The 18,181-nt window shown below is 43.8% G+C and overlaps 1 protein-coding gene across 1 annotated transcript in view; it reads right to left on the bottom strand.

Moving 5' to 3' along the window:
• ankrd34bb (ankyrin repeat domain 34Bb) overlaps positions 1–14,531 on the bottom strand; it is a 30,777-nt gene extending 16,246 nt beyond the window's left edge. The window contains exon 1 of the mRNA XM_038803970.1: positions 13,863–14,531. The gene's annotated coding sequence lies outside the window, so the exon portion shown is untranslated. The remainder of the gene's footprint in view (positions 1–13,862) is intronic.
• Positions 14,532–18,181: the final 3,650 nt, after the last annotated feature.

Below are 18,181 nucleotides of genomic sequence, written 5' to 3'. Positions count from 1 at the left end.
ATGTTCAGCAGGGATAGATGCACAGCCAAAATTAGAAGGGGCATCAAGAATGTCTCTTGCAGAGGGACCACCCCACCCCCAGCTGAGGGTCCCCCATCCCTCACCGAACACATGGGCAGTAAGCCCAGCACCACTGGGCTCCTTGCCTGTGAGTAAAGATGGCTACTCACCCTCTCAGCTCTCCACAGAAGCCTTTCTGTCAGGTTCATGTTTTTCAAAAGGAGTACTAATCGGCTCCAGTGTGGCCACTTGCTGGAGAGGCCACTGAATGGCAGGGGACCGTTGGATAAGGGATGGCTCTCATTAATTACATGGAAAAGGGGCTTAAGTGGTGATAATTGGTTTCTCGTCACGCTACAGCGAGATCCCCATTTCGCCTATGGGAGTGGGCCGGTTGCATCGCAAACTGTTTGGCACCTGGCTTGAGTGTAGGCCGGAAGATTGCACCCTCTATGTAACTCAGTATATGAGTCCCACACTTTTCTCATATCTGCCTTCAAAATTGGTTTATTGATTCATTCAGTGGGGAGCCAGAAGATGGGCAATAAGAAGTTGACACTGAAAACCTGGGAATCAATTGTTTAAAAATATGTGATTGCTGCAATCATGTGTAGGGAGAGAGGTTTGATTTATATGGTGTGATTCAGCAGCCTCACCGCACCCAATTTGGTGTCAGGACGAGGCCTTTGAATCCTCTCGCAAGTTTTGCACAGAGTCTCGCAAAATTCAATGTAATTTTGTGGCGAGTCACAACCTGGACCTCACTCTCGCTGGGCAAGATCCAGGCATGCATATTTAAATAAACCATTAGGCCTCAATCGAGTGCTGTTTGGTACTGGTTCACAAAGTCTTGAACCAATCATGATGGAACCTAGGGGGATCTCGCTGGGGTGTTTTAGTCCCTGGGTGGTCAGGTACTGGGCAGGGTGACATCATGGCACTCCCCCGGCACCTGGCCACCTCAGCACTGCCAGTCAGGGTCCTTGGCACAGCTGACAATGTTCCCTAGCAGTATGCCGGGCTGGGCCCAGGTGGGCCTTGCCCATAAGAAGTAGGGTGAGGGGTGCCTCGAGGACCCTGGAAGAGGTACGTTGGGGGTTCCTGAGGCCACACTGAGAGTGGTGAGGGGGATCGAAAGATCGGGGCTGACTTTAAAAAGGGAGCCTTGATCCGCGAGAAGTCTGCCTGCCCCGCCAGTGCAGAAAATTACTTAAAGAGTGGCCTTCACAAGGGGTTCCTCGCCGAGGCCAAGGAAGATGGCAAAGTGCCTTTGAATAGCAGGGTCTTTCTCGGAGCTATAGCGTCGAGAAACAACCCATTAAACACACCATTCAGTGGACTTGAACTCAGGTCTACTGAGTCCCGCCCATAGACTGTGATCAAGAATTATTTCCAACTATGGGCCCCTCCTGCTCAGGAACTTGGTTTGTGAAAGAACTCCTGTGCATGCTTATCCACGATTATCACAAGAACATGCTGCACTTTCCACTCACTGAAGCTGAATTATCAGATATCAATCTTCTCCCTTATGTTTCCATGGTCATAGCAACTCACGCTGTCCACACAAAAAGATCGATATTTATTTTGCGATATGATCAAAACTCCACGCCTTTACTTGTTCCATATCTTAAACAAGTGCTCTCGTGAGTGGAAGGAGAAATTGTAGTGCCAGATTGAGGTTAGTTGGTTCTCTCCTGTCGACCTTGTCATGGCCTTGACCCTCTGGGCGCACAGCCACACAATGTCTTACAAGAGCTGGAAACACGGCCAGTCAGAGCTACCAGTTCCTGCCCACCGCAGGCATTTCTTTAATATTTTGACGGGCTTGACTGGAGTGGAAAGATATGCACAACTTTCTTGCCTTCCAGCCATTCCCTTGCCACTCCCCTGGGATTGACACCTCAGTTGAATAGCCAGTAAACTGCACGAGAACAGTCAATAGGATTATCTCCAATCTTGGAAAAGCCTGGTGCCACTGCTGTTCCAGTCAGTTCCAAGCACATATTCCCCATTGAGTTAATAACATCCTTTTAAGTAGGTTATGCTGGAAAATCTACTCTCTCAAAGCAAGTGCTATTTTTTCCTGAGTGAAACACACACAGAGGCAGAAGCTTTGAAATGATCTCTGCGGGAGGTTTTTGATTCTAAAGATCTGTCCTTCGCCAGTTATCAATTACAGATCAATGTGTTTTTTAAAACTGTGTGGACACTCTGATCTAAGGTTTAAAAAAGCTAACCGCAAAAAAATGGGGGCGGGGAATAAAAAATTAAAAGTAATGCAGAAACTGAAGTAACTGAATAAAATGAGGCTGAACAAAATGCTGAATAAAGTGGGCAAATATCCAAAGCTTTCAGCAGCTTACCTGAGCTTTGCTAATGCATGTTTGGTTTTCTTGTTTTTTGTTTCACATAATAGAGTACTGGGTCCTTTACTATGTAAATACAGATAAGTGTTAAATTTGTTCCGAATGAGGCAAAATATTGGAGTGAAATGGCTGCTATTGAAAGCTTATTGTAGATTTACATGTACTTAGTGTAAAATCAACCTTTAAAAAATTTTGATATTAGCACCCCTGGCTTTCAGCATTGTCGAGGGTACGTCCTATTTTAATAACCTATTTTGCTCATTTAATCAATATTTTATTTGATGGCTGACTGGATATATTGTGGGCCTGCTCCAATGGTACTGGGGTTCATTGTGCTGTCATATTTTTTGATTCTGTGATAGATGCTCCTGCAGGCTTTGTGACAGCATTGGTGTGAAAGTAAGGTGAGTATGATCACGACTCTGGTCCTGAGGACTCACTGAAATCACATACAGCTTCCTGTGCATTGATGACTTTGAGGATGATGTGCTCTAACAAATATATAATCGTCCTCAAAGTCAGAAATGCAATTGCAATGCTCCAAACGTTTCCCAACCACACAACAACCAAGACTGCTTGTCATCAGTAAGGGATGATTGTAATTAACAATATCTTTAGTAAATACATATTAAGATACTAATATGTTCCAAATACATGAAAGCTAAAGTTCAAGCTTTGTTTCAGCATGGGCTGAAAGATGATAATCAGCCCATGTTCAGAAAATAATATACTTCAAGCCATTTGGTGTATGGAGTGTGCTGCTGATTAACTTTTCAATGTCTCTGTCTGATGTTATTTCAGAACTTGGTGCAAAATATCAATCTAGACTGCAGTACACCTATTTTGTGTTAACCACTTAAACCAAATTAAACAAACTGGAATAAATTGAAGAGGCACCCCCTTAAACAGATATTACATTGAACAAAAAAACAAATCACAAAGGAAATTTAAAACATCAAGCCAAAATGTGATTAAGGGGGCCAATGAAGTACCTCAATCCCCGCTGTTCCCACCAGGCATGAAAGACCTCAACAGTGCCCGTGGGCACTGTGTACTCCCTGCTCAAGGACACCCGCTGTGAATGAAGCCAAGGCAGAGGGGCAGACAATTGGGCCAGATCACCCCCTCAATCACTGCCTGGACCTATTTATGGCAAGTTTAGACAGGCCCAGGAGCAGGTTCACGAGAGAGACCTTCTCCTTCCCTGTCCCTCTCCACATGGGTGCCATAGATCTGGAGTGTGGGGCTGAAGTGCAAACCAAACTGTAACAAAAGCTTTTTTAAGAAACTTAGAAGGGACCTACCATAGTACCACAGCAGTTCCATTTCCCACACCAGCAGACCATTGACTGATTTAAAGGGCTGGATTTTTAAAGCAGGGTTGGGAACCTGACATCCAGATGAATTCTGGGTGCTGACTCCATGTCTGCACTACATCACGTTTTAAATGTAAGTGGGTTGATTGGCTAGAAGACAGGTTCGGCACCCAAATAGAGGTGCTGGTGGAAGCTACCTGTGGAGAGCCAGCAGCAAAGAGGGACAGCAGCCATATTGGTGGCTCCGGCTGTCTTGCTGAGAGAGTAGGCAGCTCATGACAGGACCAGGAGGACACAGGTGGCACAAAATGACTACGAACACCAAGCCAAGGTACAGCGTTCAACCTGGCGCTAGTTAACCCTTCAAATTTCCCCCAAAATAGATGGCAATAAACTTCCTTTTACCTGGTGGAAACCCTGATATCTGTGCACTAACATGCTCCAAACTGTTCAACTTAATCGGGCAAAAAGATTGAAAATCTTATTCTGTTCCATGAAAGACCCCTGAACAAGCTCCTTCAGAAGTTTAAGGGCTACTGATTGGTGGCAGGCGGGTTTCCCATTCCTTTTCCCTTGCAGCCTTTTGAAAATTGTGGAATGTCCCAGAGGCAACAGGATCCAGTATTGCCCTGTGGGAATGCAATTTTCAAATGACACGCCTTTCCTGCCCAGCCAGCAACTGAACATCGACCCCAACATTTCAAGGATTAAACCCTTGCAATGGTAATAAGGCATCCGGCTGGAACATTAGTGTGTGATGCCATATGTGGGTGCAGCAACTACTGTAGCCATGACACACCTGAGTTCCAAGATTTAGCTGTGCACTGTAGGAGTGGACTGAACAGAAGGCAAGGTGTGAAAATAAGTAGAAAATTCATTAAGTGGAGATTTTGCTGGATCTGTGCTTGTGTTGCAGATGTCAGAACGTCCAGTGAGTGGAAGATAAAGATGTAAAGGAACTTGCACAACTTGCATTGCATTTAAATTAGTGGAGCAAAATTGGGCAGATTGCTTTTTACAGCTATGTGCTCTGACCTGGCCAATCTTCTGATATTTACTGCGCCCATGGGATTCAGTGGACCTGGGCACAGAATCAGTCAAATCTCCTCTTATAGATTCATTGTTGAGCAGCATGATAGAGGGTTCAAAACAGCTAACCCATCTGTCCTGAAACTTGTTGCAAGATCGGGGCGTCACAGAGCAAATAAAATATATTCAAAGATATGAAAAGTGCAGTGCTGCAAATAAGCTATGCTGTAAGTGCAGAAAGTGGCAGGAGATGGATAATCACTCAAATAACCCTCTACTTGGCAAATTTGTGATTTTATGTCATCAGGAAGAGGACACGAGGATCTGTGGCACTGATAAAAGGCTTCTGATTTTGCATGAATAACAAATGCAAAGTTGAGTTATCCTGTGGGCATATTTGTAGGCTCAATTTCCTTAGATGGCACCTTCCAAACCCATGACCACTACAGTCTTGAAGGATAGGAGCAGCAGGCACATGGGAACTACCTATAAGTCACTCACCAACCTGACTTGGACAAATACCACCATTCCTTCACTCTTGTTGGGTTCAAATCCTGAAACCCCCTGCCTAATATGACTGTTGGTGTACCTACACCACATGGACTGCATTAGTTCAAGAAGGCAGCTCGCCACCTTTTCAGGGACAATTTAATAAATGCTGGCCTAGCCAGCGAAGCACACATCTCCTGAATGAATATAATAAGCGGTTCAGCAAGCTAGTTGCATTGAAATATGTGCTTCCCCCTAACATGAATCGGCTGTTGGCAAACGACAAACAAGGGCAGCACAGTAGCACAAGTGGATAACACTGTGGCTTCACAGCGCCAGGGTCCCAGGTTCGATTCCTGGCTTGGGTCACTGTCTGTGCAGAGTCTGTACGTTCTCCCCCCTGTGTGCGTGGGTTTCCTCCGGGTGCTCCGGTTTCTTCCCACAGTCCAAAGACGTGCAGGTTAGGTGGATTGGCCATGATAAATTGCCCTTAGTGACCAAAAAAGGTTAGGAGGGATTACTGGGTTGCGGGGATAGAGTGGAAGTGAGGGCTTAAGTGGGTCGGTGCAGACTCGATGGGCTGAATGGCCTCCTTCTGCACTGTATGTTCTATGTTCTATGAATGTTCACGCTACTTAGCAAACAGCACAATTGGCCTTAGCTTGTCATAAAGCACATGTTGTGAGTAAAATGGACAAATTGTTCACATATGAACAAGGAGCTAGCAAGCAACACTGGTCCCTTTGCTGTTAAGGAATTGGAGATCTTGCCACAAAGGTGGCTCCAAAGGAAGGTGGCCCTATGTAGACCTTAAGTCCACTTTCCAGTAAAATCAAATGTACAAGCAATATGGACAAATATTGATGAGGAAGTCAATGTGATTACTCTGATTCTTCGCTCCTGGCACACAACAGATTAGTAATCAAAATTAAAGCTCATGGTATTGGAGGTAATGTATTGACATGGATAGAGAACTGGTTGGCAGACAGGAAACAGAGGGTGGGAATAAACGGGTCCTTTTCAGAATGACTAGTGGGGTACCACAGGGTTCAGTGCTGTTCACAATATACATTAATGATTTGGACGAAGGAATTGCATGCAACACCTTCACATTTGCAGATGACAGCAAGCTGGGTGGCAGTGTGTGCTGTGAGGAGGATGCAAAGAAGCTGCAGGGTGACTTGGACAGGCTGGCTAAGTGGGCAAATACTTGGCAAATGCAAAATAATGTGGGTAAATGTGAGGTTATTAATTTTGGTGGCAAAAACAGGAAGGCAGATTATTATCTGAATGGTGGCAGTTTAGAAAAAGGGGAAGTGCAACGAGACCTGGGTGTCATGGCGGATCAGTCACTGAAGGTTGGCATGTAGGTACAGCAGGTAGTGAGGAGAGCTAATGGCATGCTGACCTTCATAGTGAGAGTACTGTGTATAGGAGTAGGGATGTCTTGCTGCAGTTATACAGGGCCTTGGCGAGGCCACACCTTGAGTATTGTGTGGTCTCCCAGTGAGGAAGAGCATTCTTGCTATTGAGAGTGTCCAGCGAAGTTTCACCAGACTAATACCTGGGATGGCATAACTGATAAATGAAGAAAGACTGGATTGACTGGGCTTGTACTCACTGGAGTTTAGAAAAATGAGAGGGAATTTCATAGAAACATGTAAAATCCTGATGGGACTGGGCAGGCTAGATGTGGGAAGAATGTTCCCGATCTGGATCTGGATCTGGATTTGTTTATTGTCACGTGTACCGAGGTACAGTGAAAAGTATTTTTCTGTGAGCAGCTCAAACAGATCATTCAGTGCATGGAAAATAAAAGAAAAAGAAAATACATAATAGGGCAACACAAGGTACACAATGTAAATACATAAACACTGGCATCGGGTGAAGCATACAGGAGTGTAGTAGTAATCAGATCAGTCCATAAGAGGATCATTTAGGAGTCTGGTAACAGCGGGGAAGAAGCTGTTGGGGACGTCCAGAACTAGGGATCACAATCTAAGAATAAGAGGTAAGCCATTCAGGACTGAGGCGAGGAAGAACTCCTTCTCTCAGAGAGTTGTGAACTTGTGGCATTATCTACCACAGAGAGCTGTTGGGGCCAGTTTGTTGGATATATTCAAGAGGAAGCTGGACATGGCCTTTGCGGCTAAAGGGATCAAGGGGTATGGAGAGAAAGCGGGAGTGGGATTGTGATGGGATACTGAATTTGCATGATCAGCCATGATCATATTGAATGGTGGTGCAGGCTTGAAGGGCTGAATGGCCTACACCTGCACATATTTTCTATGTTTCTATGAGAAAGTAGTTTATTTCTCTTGGGAGGAACGTGAAGGTGAGCATGCTATTCATTTGTTCCTGCATTTTTTGATGCATATTAAACATATCAAAATTGTGGAATTCCTGCTCTCTTTAAGAGCTAGGTACCATTTAAAGCACATTTTACAATAGTTTTTCTTTTGAATACACTCTTTCATTGTGCCAGACTGTGTATTCTTCTTGTAGGTGGAGGAGGCGACTGAAGAACAACAAACAGATATTCCTGGTTCTAAACTGAGATGTTTCTCTACTGGATTTTCTGAGTTACTTCTCCATCAGAATTGTGATCAGCATGAATGCCAGATAATGATAGTGTTGTGGCCATTCGCTTGATGGTGACCATTGGCATGCATAATGATGCTTCTCTGATAGGATCACATCTGAACATTAAATCAGTGCAACATTTTCTATATATAGAAATCATGGAGTTGGTGCGATGGACACATGGGTACTTGCCTTTGATACTTGCATTTGAGGGAAACCTGTAACCATTTCCAATTGATTTTTCCTCTCCATAGAAAATGTAACGAAGGGGGAACCAATTGCAAACCTAGCATTTATTCCATACTTGACAGATATGTGCACAGCAGGCTGCCTCACGTGGAAAAGTTGGTTTGGAAGGATCCATTAGATGAAGGTTTCATGAAATGTGCTAACCTTTGTTTCTATGGGAAGAGGCACCCCTACTCCTGATGTTCTTTTAGGTCATGCTGCAGCCAATGGTACTAATCTGTGATATCCTATTTTGTGAAACAGAGGAAAAGATAGACCTCCTCTGATATGTCCAAGCAAGTGTGAAGGGCTGAACTAGTGCAGGTCCCGTGATAATAATAGGTGTAAACAAAATGCCTAAAGTATTATTGCAATTCTACTTTTTATCCCTCTCATGAACTCTTCCTCCTCATCTAAATCAGGATGCATATTCACAATTCCTAATGGAAAACCTATCCTCACCACATGTAAATGGCGTAGCAATCAAGACTTGTGGTGGAAATTTAATTGTCTGGGGAAAAAAACAAAAATGTCAGATCCTCCAGCAAAACCAATTAATGCATGCAAAATACGCTGAAGTAGAATAGAAAATGTACAGGAACAAAATATTTTACCAGCAATTGAAACTGTCAGGTACATTTACAAACTTTATTTGATGAAACCAGCTCCCGGGACTCCCAATATTCCTATTCTATATGGGCAAGGTGCATGCTGTGGGTGGAACATCACCCACTTGTACTGAATTTAGTAATGCATTAAAATCTGTCTCACACATAATTACAGCATGGTCTATCTTTCTCCTCTTATGTTTTCAAGATATTCAGCGGAACAGATAGTGTGGATTTTGAAGAAACTGTTCCCACTCGTTGAGAAATCTAGTACTAAGGGCCACAGTCAAAAAGTGGAGCCAGATCTTTCAGGAATGAAATATGAAATTCTTCACACCAAGGATAGAAACTTGGAACCATCTGCCCCAAATGACAATGAATACTGGATTAATTGTTAAATTTAAAATTAAGAATGATAGAATTTTGTGAGCCAGAGGTATTAGGGATATGGGGCAACGGTGGGCATAAAGAGTTATGTCGCAGATCAGCAATGGTAGCATTGTGGATAGCACAATCGCTTCACAGCTCCAGGGTCCCAAGTTCCCAGGTTCGATTCCGGCTTGGGTCACTGTCTGTGTGGAGTCTGCACATTCTCCCCGTGTGTGCGTGGGTTTCCTCTGGGTGCTCTGGTTTCCTCCCACAGTCCAAAGATGTGCAGGTTAGATGGATTGGCCATGATAAATTGCCCTTAGTGTCCAAAATTGCCCATAGTGTTGGGTGGGGTTACTGGGTTATGGGGATAGGGTGGAGTTGTTGACCTTGGGTAGGGTGCTCTTTCCAAGAGCTGGTGCAGACTCGATGGGCTGAATGGCCTCCTTCTGCACTGTAAATTCTATGATATCTCATGGATTGACAGAACAGGCTTGAGGGGGTAAATAGCCTACTTGTGTTCCTACATTGAGCACGGCAAAATGTGAGGGTTGGAAATACCCTACCACAGAGAGCTTTCCAGGCAGAGAATTATGTTACACTAACATGCTACTGTCTGACCCAAATGTATCAGAAAAATGTTTCAACCTGAATCATTTTCCGACTTTGCACTGTCAGTGGTAAGCTCTTGCTCATGTTTCAAATTGGGTCATGATCAGTCAGTCAGCACTTGCCCATATTCCCTGTATGCTAGTAGGTGAAGCTTAATACTGGAAAGTTGTTGCTAAAGAAATATAATTTGGCTACTGCGATGTTAATGATTAATTGCATTTAGTTGACTTGTTTGTGTAGTGGGAAATCTTGTTCATTAGAGGTCAAGTGTTTACAGCCATTGGAAATAATTGAATTGGGATTTCATTATGCAATTAAAAGTCACAGAGTAAACTCTCACTGGGAACAAGAGAGGGCTTGTAAGAATTAGAATGAGTTGAGCTGACAGTACTTTCTTCCACTTTTATCATTTTATCATCCATTTTTACATAGAATTTATAGCACAGCTAAAGATCTCTGGCATGACAGAAATATGCAGATATTTATGTTATATGTAAGCCTTCTCCCACTTCATGCCACCTCCTGTTATCTACATAACCATTTTTTCTTTCTCCCCCATGTATTTATTTATCTTCTCCCGAAATATATCTACGTATTCATCACAATCGCTCAATTTGGTCGTGAATTCCCATTCTCACTACTCTCCTAGGGTTTCTCCTGAATTTCTGATTGAATTTATAGGTGAGTATCTGGTATTTTTGGTCCTAAATTTGGATTTCCCCACAAGCGAAAAAGCTCCTCAGTCTGTTAAATTTTCCCTGATACCCTTCAAATCTAATATAATTCCTGTAAATCTCTTTGTCACTTTCAGCAACGCTTTAATATATTTTTGTAATCTGGAGTCTATAACTGTGCATTGCACTCTAAGTGTTGTTTAACCAAGTTTCTCTATTAGTTTAACCTAACCTTGTTGCATTTCAACCCACCCCCCACCCCCTCTAGAAATTAGCCTCAGGGGTTTGTTTGCACCTTTTACGGTTTTATTAATGAATATTCTTACTTTTAATAATCTGTGAATTTTTACCCCTAGATTTATTTGCATATCACCCCATTCTGGTTTGTAATGCAGAACAATGCCAGCAGCGTGGGTTCAATTCCCGTACCAGCCTCCACGAACAGGCGCCGCGGAATGTGGCGACTAGGAGCTTTTCACAATAACTTAATTGAAGCCTACTTGTGACAATAAGCAATTATTATTATTATTTATTTATTTTTTTAAAATTTAGAGTACCCAATTATTTTTTCCAATTAAGGGGCAATTTAGAGTGGCCAATCTACCTATCCTGCACATCTTTGGGTTGTGGGGGTGAAACCCACGCAGACACGGGGAGAATGTGCAAACTCCACACGGACAGTGACCCAGGGCCGGGATTCGAACCCGGGTCCTCAGCACCGTAGGCAGCAATGCTAACCACTGTGCCACCGTGCTGCCCAGCAATTATTATTATTAGACTCTTACTTTCCAAAGCATATGTGGCCTTCTTAGTTCTCCTTCTAAAATGCAAACCTCACATTTATCTATGTCAGAATTCATTAGCTATTTGCATGTCCATTCTGCACACTTGTTAACATCTTCTTGTATATTGTTGCAGTCTTCCTCAGTATTAACGGTGTCCATCAGTTTCGTGTTAGCCGCCAATATCATCCATGTAAATGGTGAACAGCAGTAGCCCCAGCCCTGATTTCCATGACAGACCCCTTCTCACCTTCCACCTGTTTGAACAATTCGTTTTTTAAAAATTTCTAATTGAGCAATTACTTATAACTCCCACTTTTCATTTTCAGTTTTATAGCCAGTTTTCTGTCCACTCTATTACTTGCCCCTTGACTCCACATGATTTGATTATTGTTATGTGTTTGTTGTGTGGCACCTTTAACGTCCTTTAAAATTCCCTGAATATTATATTGATTGCATTGCCCGTGTCAATTATTTATGTTACTTCTTCAAATAATTCAATAAGATTGTCAGAGCATGGGCTTCCTTTTCGAAATCAAGGCTGACGATTCCTTATTATATTTTCAGTTCCTAAATGTTTTACTATCACATATTTGAGAAAGTATCCCAATCTATTTCCTAACATCAATGTCTAGAGTTCCCTGGATTTGTTTTATATTTTTGAACATCAGAATAACATCAGTTGTCTGCCAGTCCTTAGGGGTTATTTCATTTTCTATTTATACAAGTGTTTCTGCTATCTCTTTGTTAGTTTCTTTGAATTATTTCTTGTTTCTAGTCTTTAGGCACATAAAAACAGGAATAGGCCATTTACTTCCCAAATCATTCTTGCTAACAATGGCACTTTAGCTTTTAATCACAATATTCTGCCTCCTCAGTACTATACTCCATTTTGAAATACTTTAATTAATTTTGCATCAATAGCTTACAGAATAGTGAGTTCCACAATGTTACAATTCTTTGTGTGAAGAATTTTGTCCTGGATTCATCTTTAACCAATTTAGTTTAAACTCCAAGATAGCGTATGAGATTTGAATTCATTCTAACCCACCCTTACACAATGTTAATATCGGGCCTCTCGTCCCTAATTTTAACATTTCATTTCTTTATTGTCTTCCCCTAATTTGTACCATATCTTCAGAAGAAATGTAAATGTAAACCTCAACTCTATGGCATAGCAAATTTCTGTAGCAGTCACTGAGTCAAAACTCAGTTTTAATCCTGATAAAGTCACATGTTATCTTGTTACCTGTTGAATATAAAGTTAGCACAAATTTAGAATTTGCAATAAAAGTTTAAGGAGGGAGGTTAGAAGTTTTTGTTCATATGGATAGTTACACTTAGGAAGAAATTTGATTGTCTCTTGATTGGAAAAATATTAAACGCTACAAATCAAAAATGAGCCATATATTATTTATATATATATATCTACATTGATAGATAGATCTGATAACACTGGTACAGACCCAATGGACATAATGACCTCCTGTGCCATATCTCTATGATTCTATTTCTTTTACACCCAAAAAGAAAATCAAATAATTAAAAAAAAAATTTAGAGTGTCCAATTATTTATTTCGAATTAAGGGGCAATTTAGCATGGCCAATCCACCTCCTGCACATCTTTAGTTGTGGGGGTGAGACCCATGCAGTCACGGGGAAAATGTGAAAATTCCACACAGACAGTGACCTGGGGCCAGGATCGAACCTGGGTTCTCAAGGCCGTGAGGCAGCAGTGCTGGCCACTACATTACTATGCCGCCTAAGAAAATCAAATTCTTCATTCAACACTGTTGAGTTTACATTTGCTTTGGTATAGCTTGTCAACAGGTCACAATATGTTAGATTTTTTTTTAAATGGTGATCTCGATGCAGAACTTCATGTGACAAGAGCATATAATGGAAATTTGGGCACAAAATTTAACTTGTCTCAGGGCCATCCTTACTCATTGTTCCCATGGTGATCTCAAACTTGGGATGATCATCCTCACTGCATTAGTGTGAGTTTTTCCAGTCACTACTCTAAATGGCACCGGCAATTCATAGGTGGTTCTGTACAATTCCTCATGCTCAACATCATCAGGCTCTTGATTATACAAACATAACCTGTGCCGACAGTAAAACATTAAGTGTGAGCTGGTTTCAAACTCAAAATTCTTGGGAGAAATGATAGTGTACAAACCCGCACCAGCAACCAGTCCACAAACTTCTGAAAACAAAGTTAAATCCTCTTAATTGGATTTGGGAAAGCTTATCAGAAATTAAAAAGAAACCTGTCATTTGTTTTGCGGCTTTTGCCTGTAAAGGTAAAGGGTTCGTCGAGGAGAAGAGATAATCCACCATAATGCACAAAAAATAACACCAATTTATGGAAATTAACTCAGTTGAATGTGGCAAACAATGCAGCGCAAAACGTAGATAGTTTCGGAGACTAAAATTACTGTTACAAAGCTGACACCTCTAATCCATTCCAGTAATGCACAAATCAGGTGGAGTCTTAGGTCTGCAGAACAGTTTTCTGCATCCAATATTTCACACCTAGGACATCTTGTCTTATTTATTTGTAAACAGATCTTAAAAACACAAGAAGCAGAAGAGGGCATGTGTGGGAGATTAGAGAGTAGAGACAATCAGCCAACAAAGCTGGAATCAAAATAGAAAAGCAGGAAAAAGACAATAAACTAAGCACCAGCAATAAAAGATTTTAGAAATGACAGAATTGCAGAATTTACATTTGTTAGGTAACAGTGACTAATGAAAGGCACATCCCTAGTCTTTATATTAAAGAAAGCATAAGAAGTCTTACCCAATCCAGGTATAAATCTTGTTTCATATGGTTCAGGATGCAAGATTAGTAAGAAATACTGTAATCTTCAAGAAAATGTCAACGTTCATGCACTCCACTGCAGTGTTCAGACTGAATGTGTCAATGATAACACGTTAGGAGTCTTGTACTTTCTAAAATAACATCTTCATGATCTCTCTTCAAAATTCCCAAGTGTCAGAATGATTGACCTGCCTTTAGAGTTTATAATTTCCCCCATTCTTGAAAGACAAATATATTTTTTTAACTGACTGGTACAGCAGTGCGAATATTAGTAAAGTAGAAATCACTTCCAGGATGATCAAAGTACCTGACAGCCTCAAAGGTGGACTTTGTGCCGTCCTTTATCTGGTAAAAGTCTGTGCGGGGTGATGTTTTGATCGACAGACTGGGCAGCCAGTGACACGGAGGCATCTGGCGAGCGGAGGGGCGTTACTGAGCAGGCGACAGCATCTTCATCACAGGGCACCGATGGGACTGCAACAGGAAACGCGCGATGGGGCATCAGTGGAGTCTGCGGGGTATCAGCAGATAAACTGTAAAGCAAAACCAGTCACCTGAGCGATGAGAAATACTAAACGCCGAATGGAAATGCTTCATTACAGCGCTCTCGGGTTATGCGTGGAACAGCGGCCCGCACAGAAATGTAGCCGTGGTCCCATGAATTTGATTAAGTTGAGGACTGCAGGGAGTAGTTTGACATTTACTGTTAAGCTGTATCACTGCGGGCTTGGTTTGCGCGCTGATTCACAAAGGGGCTCCGGGGAGGAAGGACGCTGTTGCATTCACTCCACCTGGCTTGGCTTGGCGGGAAGCCACAGCAGACTGATGGGGAAAGATAAGAAAAAATAAATAAACAAGTGGCACAGTTCACAGCCAACCCCTTTAAACGTGCGGACCCCACTCACATTCCTGTCATCTCGATTGTCCCAATGGAAATAAAAGGGGCTAACATCGGTTTAAAGTAAGGTGTCAATGTGGGTGGGTATAATTTTAGTCAGGCACAATCAACTTGGTAAGCTGGCAATAACAGATATCGGACACTAGGTAATTTCCAATGGGGGGAGGGGCCAGTGCTCCAGCCAGTATCTGTTAAAATATTTTGGTGTGCACAGTGTTGCGTGATAGACTTTCTTCTCGTTGCGAGTAACATCTCTCTCGACCTGCTAGCTCCTGCTGGGTTGGTCAGTTCACCCACCCCTGTGCAGCCTGTGCTATGCAGCTTGTTCCCAAGAGGGCGAGAGGTGACACCCAGCTGCATCTTTACTCAACTGGCTCCTGTTGGAACTGAGAATCCTGGAGTGACACCAGGAGAACCTGACTGCTTAGTTAATTTAGTGGGGGGGGGGGGGGGGGGGGGGGGCAGGTGAAAGTGGGATATTCGTGGTGCTGTTGCCAATCAAAGTAGGTAAAGAGTGATAGTCCATCAATTATTGACTGGCTGTGAAGATTTGAATGTTTAACATTTAACAAACAACTGATCCCACTGAAGAGACTAAAATGTAAAGAGAAATATCACTTCAATTCAGATCTCTTGCATTTTTCAAAATGCGTACCACCTTATGATATTGCTTTTCAGTTTTATATATTGTTTTTCTTTCTTCACAATCCCCAGAACAATTAACTGCAGCAATCCTTGGACACCAGGCAGAATAATGTGATGGGCGCGATTCTCCACTCCCCACGCCGGGTGGGAGAATCACTGAAGGGCCCCCCGACAAATTTCACGCCCCCCTCGCGCCCCCCGCGATTCTCTCCCCCCCCCCCCCCCCACTCGGAAGAATCGCCGCTCGCCGTGAAAAACTCCGAAGCTGAGCAGCCTGCCGTTCCCGACCGTTTCACGACGGCGGCAACCACACCTGGTTGCTGCCGTCGTGAAATGGGTGTGGGGCTTGTAGGGGGCCTGGTGGGTAATGAGCACCACAACTGTGCTCGGGAGGGGACAGGCCCGCGATCGGTACCCACCGATCGGCGGGCCGGCGTCTCAATCAGACGCACTATTTCCCCTCCGCCGCCCTGCAAGATCAAGCCGCCACGTCTTGCGGGGCGGCTGAGGGGAAAGACGGCCACCGTGCATGCGCGGGTTCGAGCTGTCAGCATTGTGACGTCAGCCGCGCATGCGCGGGTTGGAGCCGACCAACCTGCGCATGCGCGGCTGATGTCATTAGGCGCGCCGGCCGCGTCATTCTCGGCGCGACGCCCCCGCGGCCAAGATTTACGGAGCGCCACTCCTAGCCCCGCCGGGAAGGGAGAATAGGGGGCGAGGAGCGGCCTCCGAGGCCGTCGTGAAACTTGGCCGAGTTCACAACGGCCCTCCCGATTTTTCCCGGGAGCGGAGAATTCCGCCCAATATCTTTGCAAACCACTCAAATATTTTTGAATCCCTTAAAATGTGGATAAATATCAGTACAATGACAGTTTGTGCAAGAACACTGGTATTAGTTGGAGATTTTTAAGAAATGAAAAAAATTGCATCGGATAGATGGCATAGCCTTTTGGCCAACCAATCCATGTTAGAGTTCATGCCCCACTCGTGTCTCCTCCCATTTTTCTTCATTTAAATCTATCATATTAAATAACACTTTATTTTCTTCTCCCTTAAATGCTTCTCTAATTTAAACTATACTATTCGCTTCACATGCTCCCTGTGGCAGCAAGTTCCTTCTCATCACTCTTTGGCTACAGGAGTTTCTTTGAATTTTCAATTGGATTCATTGCTGACTCTTATATTGTTACCAGAAGGAACTATGGAATTAACTATGGAGAAAAAAAAAGGCTTGACTGGGAAGACAACAAGAGAAGATTTCACTATGTTGATTTTGAAATGTTCGTGAAACAACAGGCCAATATGAAACCAAAGAGAAAATGCTGGAAAATCTCAGCAGGTCTGGCAGCATCTGTAGGGAGAGAAAAGAGCTAACATTTCGAGTCCAGATGTCCCTTTTACAAAGTTATAAGACAGAGAAAGTGGGAAATATTTATACTGTGGAGTGAGAGTGAAAGATGAGTCATAGCCACAGAAACCCAGGGAAACGGTGCTAATAGCTAACAAGTCTGTCCTTGGCCTGCTGCAATGTTCCAGTGAAACTCAAAGCAAACTGGAGGAACAATATCTCATCTTCCGCTTTGGCACGCTACAGCCTCAACATCGAATTCAACAACTTCAGATGATTAGCTCTACCCCACCTCGATCTGTTTGTTTTTATCCCATTTCATTTTAACTGTCTTTTACCACTTCTTTCTTGTCTTTCTTTATATATATGTGATGAATGGTATCGGTAACTGCTGTAACTGTACCTTACCTTTAATACATTGGCCCTTTAAGACCGGGCTTGGAACCCTGGGGGACTCGGCCTCTGGCTCCGCCCCCAGGAAACGGTATATAAGGTGATGCTCACTGGGCAGCATGCTGTGACCACAGTTCTCGGCAGCTGTCCGGTTCTTTGGTAATTAAAGCCTTTGAATTGCCAATCTTCTCTCCTGTTTCGTAATTGAGGGTATCTCAATTTAATTACCAGACACATCAAGATGGACAGCGCTCTAAAGCCGGAGAAACTCAACCTAGACGCTCGGTCGCCGGAGGCCCCAGAAATGTTTAAATATTGGCTCCGGTGATTTGAGGCCTATCTGGACTCCTCAGAGACTGAAGTCGACGGCGCTCGCAAGCTGAGCTTACTACATGCCCGGGTGGGCCACCGTCTCTCCTCCGTGATCGAGAACGAGGTACACGCCAGACATTTGCTCTCGGCCTGCAGCCAGCGCTCCGGGGAAACTCTAAACGAATACATGGAGAGACTCACTGTGCTCCCGAGGAACTGCAATCATAAAGAAGTGACGGCAGAAGTCCACATGAACTTACATATTCGTGATGCCTTCGTGACCGGTATCAGGTCCTCGTACATCTGGCAGCGGCTCCTAGAAGACGGGGCAAAGGATCTCCAAGGCACGGTAACGCTTGTCTCTTCTCTAGAAACGGCCCACCGTAACCTCCGTACATGCTCCTCGACCTTGCGAACCCCTCTCGATCCCCTCCAGACTCGGCCACGCTACAGGCCTGTGCCGCGCGGCGATCCGCTCACTCCGGGGGTTCCCCATGCTATTTCTGTGGGCAAGGCCAGCACCCACGTCAGCGTTGCCCGGCCTGCTCCGCGATCTGCAACGACTGCGGGAAGACGGGGCACTTTGCTAAAGTCTGCCTGGCTGGGCCCAAAGGCCGCAAACAAAAGCCTCACCAGGCCCAGAAATCAAGCTCCCGACCTCACAGGCCCCGCAACGCGGCCACGGGACAGCTGGACACGCCT

Source organism: Scyliorhinus canicula, chromosome 8 (assembly GCF_902713615.1).
Source record: "Scyliorhinus canicula chromosome 8, sScyCan1.1, whole genome shotgun sequence".
NCBI classification, from domain to species: domain Eukaryota; kingdom Metazoa; phylum Chordata; class Chondrichthyes; order Carcharhiniformes; family Scyliorhinidae; genus Scyliorhinus; species Scyliorhinus canicula.
This window is presented reverse-complemented; position numbering and strand designations above follow the sequence as displayed.